This window comes from Pungitius pungitius, chromosome 17 (assembly GCF_949316345.1).
Source record: "Pungitius pungitius chromosome 17, fPunPun2.1, whole genome shotgun sequence".
Taxonomy (NCBI): domain Eukaryota; kingdom Metazoa; phylum Chordata; class Actinopteri; order Perciformes; family Gasterosteidae; genus Pungitius; species Pungitius pungitius.
Window position 1 is genome coordinate 9,265,715 of NC_084916.1, and position 9,021 is coordinate 9,274,735.

Genomic DNA, 9,021 nt, shown 5'->3' on the forward strand with positions numbered 1-9,021 from the left:
AAAGTATGTTCAGTCGGGTTTGTGTGTGAGTGTCATTAAACTAGTGCCTGGGTAATCGTTCTGCTCCCTAATGCAGCCACCCCTCATGTGACCACCAGATGTCAGCCGACACCCACAATATATAATAGATATTATTTTAGTCTGACACGCAAAGGGCTTTGTCAGGTCACGAGAGATAACAATTATGACATGACAATTATATGGCTGTTTTTTCATTTCCAACCCAAACATGTCAGAATCATGTCTCACAGCTTACAGGATTCTGTCCTGCAAAGTAAATGATCACCTGCATTGTTTCCGCTACAGCACAAAGTCAACTTTAGGATCGCAGACACATAGAGAAAATATAGATTACTGTTTATCTGCTTTGTGGGGAGACCTTGTTTTAAGAATAAAGTCGGCCGAACAAAGACCGATGATGTGAGTTGAGACAGAGGTAGCAATAGTTTTAGAACTCACGAGAATCAAACAAAGTTGTTGGAAGGATGACTGCTGCGCTGAAAGATAATCAAGAAAAAAAAAAGGCTATATACAATTCGGGGAAAAAGTAGGCAAGAGGGATGATGAAAAAAAGGGTAAGAGAGAAAATGTGCCAGCTTGTAAAGAATGAAAAGATTGGATGTGTAATGAGCAGCATGACATACAGTCACTTTATACCCACAACCCATTCCACGGCGCGGTTTTAACCCAGCTCCAGAGGTCTGAGTTCAGGTGGTCCCCTGGTGGTAATGTGAGAGGAGAAGATTACAGTGAGATAAAAAGATACTCACCGTAATCCATCCTCTGTGTAGAGGCAGAGAAACATCCGGAGCTGGTTATTTGCAAGTATTAAGTTGACAGCAGTGCCAGCCTAAAGTCAGCCGGATCCTCAGAAAAGCCGCGGATTCAACCATCAGCTTTGTTCTGCTCCACTCACTCCCTGATTAAAGAGAAACCAGGGCCCACATATACAAATACTGCCTTCCTATGGATCTCCGGGGGATCTCAGCGTACAGGTCATATTGCATAGACGTTGTGGTTGGTTTAAACATAAGCAGAGCTACAGCCTTTCCTCAGGATCTGAGTCATGAAATGTCTGACTCTGGCCAACAGCATGATATACAGCAACAGTGCATCTTGAAAAAAACCAATTGTTCTGTTTCCATCACTTTGTCTTTTTCTCCAAGTGTGTATTTCTTACGTCTGTGCATGAGAGAGAGAGGGATTTTGGATAGGGGATCAAATTTGGATCAAATTTGGATGTTGAGAGTATGTGTAGATGTTAGAAAGACGCCTGGTCAAGTGAACACATGTGATATTGTTGTGAGAAGCTCAGTGAAATCAATACAAAAGGGCTCTGCTTCACTCTGGTGCTACTGGACAGTAACCTTAATTGTAAAAAAAGAGAAAATATTGACGCCCTGATGTCTTACTTCAAGCATTATGCAACCTTGAAAAAGACAATTGGGGGCCTTTTCTGTTCTGGCTTGGTTTGTACATCTTTTAAACAAAAAATGTATTAAATGGGATCATCATGCACTGACAGGGTGTGAATCCTAACTGGAATAGTGTTTGCACAGTTAAGGCAAAGGCTTCCTGCTCAATCAACTACGTAGATAGGGGTGTGCCTCTCCTCAAGGCACTATTTCAGGTCCACTTTCCTTATTCAAACGCGGCCTTGCTCCCAAGCAGGCGGCCATTTGTTGTCTGTGTGAAACTTAAAGTCTCCTGAGTTAAAAATATGACTATGTATGTATCTGGTGGAAACTGAAGGCAGTTCCTGCCACGACCATAACTGACCCTAGAGGGGCCTACAGCATCATAGTTTGAAACTTAAGGGCCAGAGGCCAAGCGAGTGGGCTGTGAGAATGTGCTGTGTGTGTATTTATTTTAGTAAATTACGGTACATCCGAGACAAAAATAGTGGCCTCAGGTTTATTATGTCCATATTTACAGCTTGCTATCAGCCAGTGTCTTTCAGGGGATTCATTTAATCAATCCTTTCTCTGAATACTAATGTTTTTAACATCATGTTTCATTTCCTCTTGTCTAGCAGTTTACCTGAAGTTTTGTAAAATTATGCTGAAGTTTTTGGAGTTGTTTCTTTTGTTTATATTCATTTAAAAACTTTCCTTTTGAAACCCTGAAGCCAATCAGACCAGATCAGAAGCGATGGTCATCTTTGCACACATAACTGACTGGTTGGACTCGCACACAATAAAACACAAACACGCACATCCACCATCGGAGGGCGCCATTGGCACACTGGTAGCTAAGCACGAACATGCACACAGTCACGTACAAGCTTAATGAATTCTCTGCCTCTTTCACTCGTTTCCTCGAGCTCTTTCTCACGACTCTCACACACACACACGCACACACACACACACACGCGCACACACACACCCCGTGCACATCACTGTCTGCTCAGCTTCCTCCCCGAATGGACGTTTATCCGAGGTGTGTGATGTGTGGAACCTTGTGATGTGTGAAGAAGTGCAGCCTCATTCATATGTGTAAGGGAACTCTCTTACTGATGGTTGATGATTTAATAATCATTTTTTAGATGAGTGTAGAGCGGTGAGAAAACCAGAAGAGCCGCTCAGTTGGTGAACACTACAGGCAACAAACTCTCAGGATTCACAAGTAATCTAAATGCACAATAACCCTGCTTCAATCAGCGATAGGTGTGTGATCCCTGCGATAGACAAACACTCCCGTCATCTTCCAACTCACTAAGTCCTCCTTCCCTCGTGACGCAGTGCGATGTGGAGCCACTTCTGGTTCATTTCTCCTCCCTCCAGAATGAAAACATCAGCCATCTGGTCCAGGGGTGAAAGTTCAAATCTCAGGCTGGTAATGAGGATGGCGTCGCTAGGGGGATGCAGGAGATGTGTGTGTGTGTGCGCGCACACATGCACGAGCCTCGCTGATGGTGTCTGCTTCCTGAGTGAGCATTAAACATTAACGACTCAGCTCTGCGAGTCTGGAGAGAATGGGGTGCAAACGAGAGGACAGGATACGTGAGTCGAGGCGAAGAGCGGCGCACAAAGTCACGGTGGGGAGACTGAGAGGAGGCATAAACGTGCAGAATGCACGCACAGTAAGACAGAGTCCACGTGGACACACTCGTTCAGTCGCTCTCTCCTCAAAAAGCTTTTCCTCTTATTTATTGACTGGGCCTTCCAGCGTTCGGTACATCAATAGGTCGGGTCGATGAGGAAGGAAAAAGCCACGGATGCTACTGCTGTGACGGGGCTGCTTTTGTGTGTTTGTGTGTCCGACCTTTTCTGCTTCCTCCCCAAACCGTTTCATCCAGCACATCCTATAATTAGTTCTAGTTATTTTCCACCACGACTGTAATCATTTCCTCCGGATTTCTGCCGGCAGGAACCGTAACGTGCAGGTCGGGGAGCTGTTGGACATCAGTAACACAGCTACTTAATTGGCTGGATGTCACGAAAGGCGAGATTCCGCAGCGTCACATGTAAACTGAGTTATACTCCCTTCCCTCTTTACTCTTCTGAGACGACTATGCGAGACTTTCTGTGGATGTGTGTGTTGGTGTAGTTGCCATGGAGATGCAAAAAGTGGTGGGGATAATGGAATACCAATGTCCTCAGCAGAAGTCCTCCTCATGCACTACATCAGTAACTTTGGGTGGGATGTGTCTGGTCTCTGTCCCCCAACACACAGCCGTTTAATCATAATATATGTACATTAGAGGGTCTATTCTTCCATTACAAGAGCAAATGATGATAAACGTGTTAGGACAGCAGTCCCTTGGGGGTGTGAACGCGGATGGTGAAAGGGTACAATTGGTTATGTTTTCCATTGTAAACAATTTGCCTTGTTGTAATGATGGGAAACAAAAAACATTAATTAATCCGAAATTAAAACCATAGAAAATCCATGGTGAAATTGAAAGAAGTGAATTACCAGAGTGGATGTAAATGCAGCATGATTAAATTTGATATTAACAATAAAACAATGTCCTTTACTGTCAAATGTTCAAAACATCACAAATTGTGCAGTTGTCTTTAATAAAATGTATGAAATTTAATTGGAGGAATTAGTTCTCAAACAGCAACCCTTCTGATTCAGTTGTCTTTAAGTTATTTCATATGTTTTTTTTTATACGTGGGGAAAATATTTGTCTTGTGAATTTCGAAGTGTTTATGCATCTTAATATATATATATATACATGTATATATTTTGGCTACATGAGACAATAAAATGGAACTATCCCGCCTTCACAGCCTCCTCGTCCGGTGCTAAACCAACGGAAGGTCCTGTAAATGCATTGCATCCATTTCACTATACATTATTCAGGGAGTGGCTGTGTGTGTGTGTGAGGGAGAAGAATGTAGTGCATTGATTATTTATCTTTTAAAAGTACAAGCATGAATCGTTCCCTTTTAAGAAAAACCACAAAGCTGCTGTGCTTCTCCCTCGCCTCAGAGGCTGGAAATATACAATTTGTCTCAGAATTCTTGGGACAGCTTCGGAAAATTTAAGAAACAACTCACAATGTGTGCATCAACAGAATATCTACTTGTGGACAATTCAGAGGTAATTTCCTGATAGACCTCGAGACATTTCATGTTTTCACTGTACACAAGCCTTGATGAGTCTAGTGAATGATTCCTAGCTTTAGACAAAGCCTTGTGTCATTGTGCACTGTGTGTGTGTGTGTGTGTGTGTGTGTGGTTATCGGATATAAAGGAGGACGTCATTAGTGAGTTAACCGTTAATCTTCCACATCGTCCCCCCCCGGTTGCTTCCTAGTGGTCTCAGGGGGGCGTTGCATGTCATTAGAAGGCCAGAGTGGCTGAGGAAGGATGAACCCGTAACAAAGGCCTCCTTAAAGTTTAGCTCAAACTTGCTTTTTGTTCTTTCACTCCTCGGTGTAAAACAGTGGCATGTGTTATGATGGAGCTGTCAGCTTTGCTCCATCCCTCTCTATTGGGCTCTGGGGCTATTGGACCAGATTTAACCTCAAATATCCCCAACTCTTAAACTGCTGCACAAAAGAAAAATTAGAAATGATGATAATGATAAAAGAATGTACAGGTGGAAATACATGAGAATATGAACTTTAAAAGCAGAGCAGCGGTGAAAGAGTCTTAACTTAAGTCTACACTCAAAAAAACAACGCTTTCAACGAACTTAATAAAATCATGGAAATGATTTGCACACTATTTTATTGATTCTTTGAGCATAAAGAAATTATGTTGATACGACTTGATGTATTTGAGTAGGATCAACTTAATTTATTATGGTTGGTTCAACGCATTTTCTTGGGTTGTGTCAAACTCAAATGAATACGGTTGGTTTGACTAATGCCACATTAGTAAAATGTAGGCTAGTCAATGAAGTTAGACCAACCCAAATTATTCAATTTAATCCTGCCCAAGAAAAATAGGTTGGACTAACTCTAATAAATTACGTTGATCCGACTTGAGTATATTATAGTGAACCAACTTAATTGCTTATTGCTTAAAGAAAGCAGTTAAATTATGTTGAAATACTTTCCATGATTTCGCTATAGTAATACTAAAAATGTTAGTGTTAACATTTACCCTGAACCACAACTAAAACTAAGTTTTAACAAAATATACAACTGTTTTGGCTGGAAACAAGACAAATGAGAGATGTTGCAATACAACTGTATTTCTCAAAGTAGGCACTGAATAATGTTTTAATGAGCAGCTTCTCTTATAAACATACATATCAAAACCTTTTCTCAACTTTCTATGACACATACACAATTAAAATACATTTTTGAAAGTGCTAACAGTGGTTATTAGTGCAGTCTTGACCTGAACTCTGAAGACTTTGTCTTTGTACAAACATCCCTCTTATCCTCTTACATTCACAACATTCATCTTAAAGACTTGTGATTACTTAATTAATGCACTGGTGAACACGCAGGAATACAGAAAATAATAAACACACACAGAAGTGTCTAATCTGCTTTAGCCATCATAATGTGTCTAACGGGATAGCTTTATTTTGAGAGCTTGTCCTTTTATGGATAGTTTGTTTGGGTCTAGTTCCATTATTATTTTCTGCAGAACTTCAAAAGTATACTTGAGCTCTCGAGGGTAGCTCAAGTTGAGAGCATACACAAGCGCAAGCAACATTGACACTGCAAAGGGTACATTTCCCAACTCGCTCAGCACTTCCACCCCCTCCAGAATGACTCCGACTTCATCTGGGTCATCACTGGGCTCCGCTCCTTCTTTTCGAATCACATGGATCGCAAAGACTGTCTCCGCCATAGCTGTTTGACTGCTTTCAATATTCTGTGACAAAACAGTTAACAAAAGCAATCATTTTTCACTTATGTGCATTACATGCCATTTTTATTGCACTATTTTACTGTATAAACAGCTATCAATAACTTCATTCACATTAGGGCTTTCAAAGAATATTCTATATTCAAATAGTTGAAAACAACACTAAGAAGTTAAGTTGGGCCAACTTAATCGTATTTGATCTTACCCAAGTAAAGATAAAGGTAAATGAACATACCGTGTATTCCTTCACCAGCTTCTCTGGATCTTCGTTCAAGTAAACACATAGACCTTTGAGGACGCATTCTCGTCTGACGTCAATGCTGGCAGTCTAAGTATGCAGATAAAATAACATTAGGAACACCATCTAAACCAACCATCTTATTAATCACAATGAGTAACCATGCAATATCAGTGTGTAAATTAGTATGTGAACCCTTGGGATCCAGGGGTGTTAGCAACAAGTGCAGACGACCAATAAAGGCAACAAGTAAGTAAACAAAATACAAAAGTTCTACGAGTAGAATAGCCTCTCTTTAACTTTTCCATTGTCATCATACCTGGGTTATGGGTACCATGATGCTCTTGATCTTTCTCCCTTGAACTCCACTTTTCTTGGCATACACCTGGATCAGGTTTTCAGAGTACAGATCCAGCTGGGAGAAGAACTTTGACTGCAAATTGATTGTTGTGATTCTCTTGAATTCCAGGAGACTTGTAGTGGGATGGTGTAGTCAGTGAGGTTGATCCAAGACACACTTTGGGGGATAGCAGACACAGGACACTTTTGCAGTCAGAAATTGCTGCAATAAAGTCAGATAGAACAATCAATTAATATTCATGGAAGTTAAGGCCTCCTAAGTCAGTGACGCGCGAAAAACTCCCGGTTGTTGTGACGCATCAGACCAGTGTGCGGGGGCCGGGTGGCCAGAGCGGAGCCAGCCCATTGACAGTACCCCAATGACAGTACTGTACTTTGAAATGTGGAATTAAAATGGAAATGGAGATTTGTCTGGTTTGATCAATCATTATTCTAGATAAACTGCATGCTATACATTTTTATATGTATAAATATATATACAGATCGCTCCAAAATAGCGTTTGCCTCCGGCGGGCCGCGGAGAAGCCGCCTTCGGTATAACTGCGGCGGAACGGCGGCTGGCCGTCCGGGAAACGAAGCGGTTGCCGCTGGCGGTGCGCCGGCAAACGTGTTTGCGATTACGCTATACTGTCGCTTCTACTGCCTCTGGAGAACCGCCGATGGTCCGCCGACTCATTGCTATCTATCTATCTATCTATGAGAGTCGGTAAAACGGCCTGCTATATTTGCCGCGCGCAGCTATTGGCCATGTTCCAAACTAACGTTAGCTACCGTCAATATATATATATATATATAATGACGGTAGTATTACTCTTAGTAAATGAAACGTGTGCTTAGTCATTTATTGTCATTCAAATTCAGCAGTAACGTTAGCGCGCTAATGTAACCCTACAAGGAGTATGCTAACGTCATTAAGTCAACGTTAGCTAGTCGTGAACACCTTATAATATATTGCTAAAACGTTACCTCGTCATTAACAATAGCTCACTGTTCACCATTCACATTGGTAGGTTGCAAAAAGGAGTGACGTAACGTTATATAAGCTAACACGACATTGCTAGCCATGCGCATGGGGACTTTACCCTTTTTAAATGTAGTAAAAAATAACACTACATAAAAAATAGCATAAACAGAACAACGAGCTAAGATATGAAGACATTAATGTACGTATAATTGTTTTACTTTTAGAAGGATGGTGATGGATTTCTGCTTACCTTTTCCATGTGCGGCCAACGGTGTATCTTCTTAATCTGGTTCTGACGAAGACTGCCTTCGCCTTGGTTTTCGCGGTCATGCCTGGCTACTCGATTGTCTCAGTTAATCGCAATATGAATGGATCTAATAAACGTTACGTTTTTGAAGTTCATGCCAATCCTACATGACTGAATCACGTTCACATTGAAAACATTAATGAATATCGTTCATTCTACATGTTACACATTAGTAAATGTAACAACCAGCCAATATCCTTTTTTTGAGTGTAAGATGTACAGTGTATCAAACAAAATAAGGATAGGTTTGTTGAATAAGATTTTGCTTAACTTGCTTAAATGTAATACTGAGTTTAGCATGTGTCAAACCAGAAGTAAGCTTTGGGTTTGCCTCTTTCCTCCACTATATTTCCCTGTGACAGCAGTCAGTCCATCTTTCATATTCAGTAAACACAAAAACCACAATTTTCTTTTTTAAAAGGAAAAACAAAACGCTTGTTCAGACTTTGATTAAAAACATGCATCCAGTCAGAACTTTGACACACATGTTTTGCATAAAGGTAATGGTTCCCACCAGAGAGAGAAAGAGAGAGGGGGGGGGGGGGGGGGCATGGAGAAGGAGACGGATGCAGACACGCGGTCTAGGCCTGTCGTCCTCCTCACTCCAGCAGTAAAGAGTGTTTATGCCAGCAGAGTGCAGAGTGAGCGCGTCCCACACGGCTCCTTGATTGAAAGAAAACAACATCAATCTAGCACAGGCCCCAAGGCCTTTAAATAACCGGCAGGCTGTTTAGAGCAGAGATCCCTCCCTGCTGCTGCCGCGTCTGACTGCGGACCCACGCAGAGAGACACACACGGCTGTACGCAGACACAGGACATTTTCATCTTCACACACACACACACACACACACACACATAAACATAAAGATGA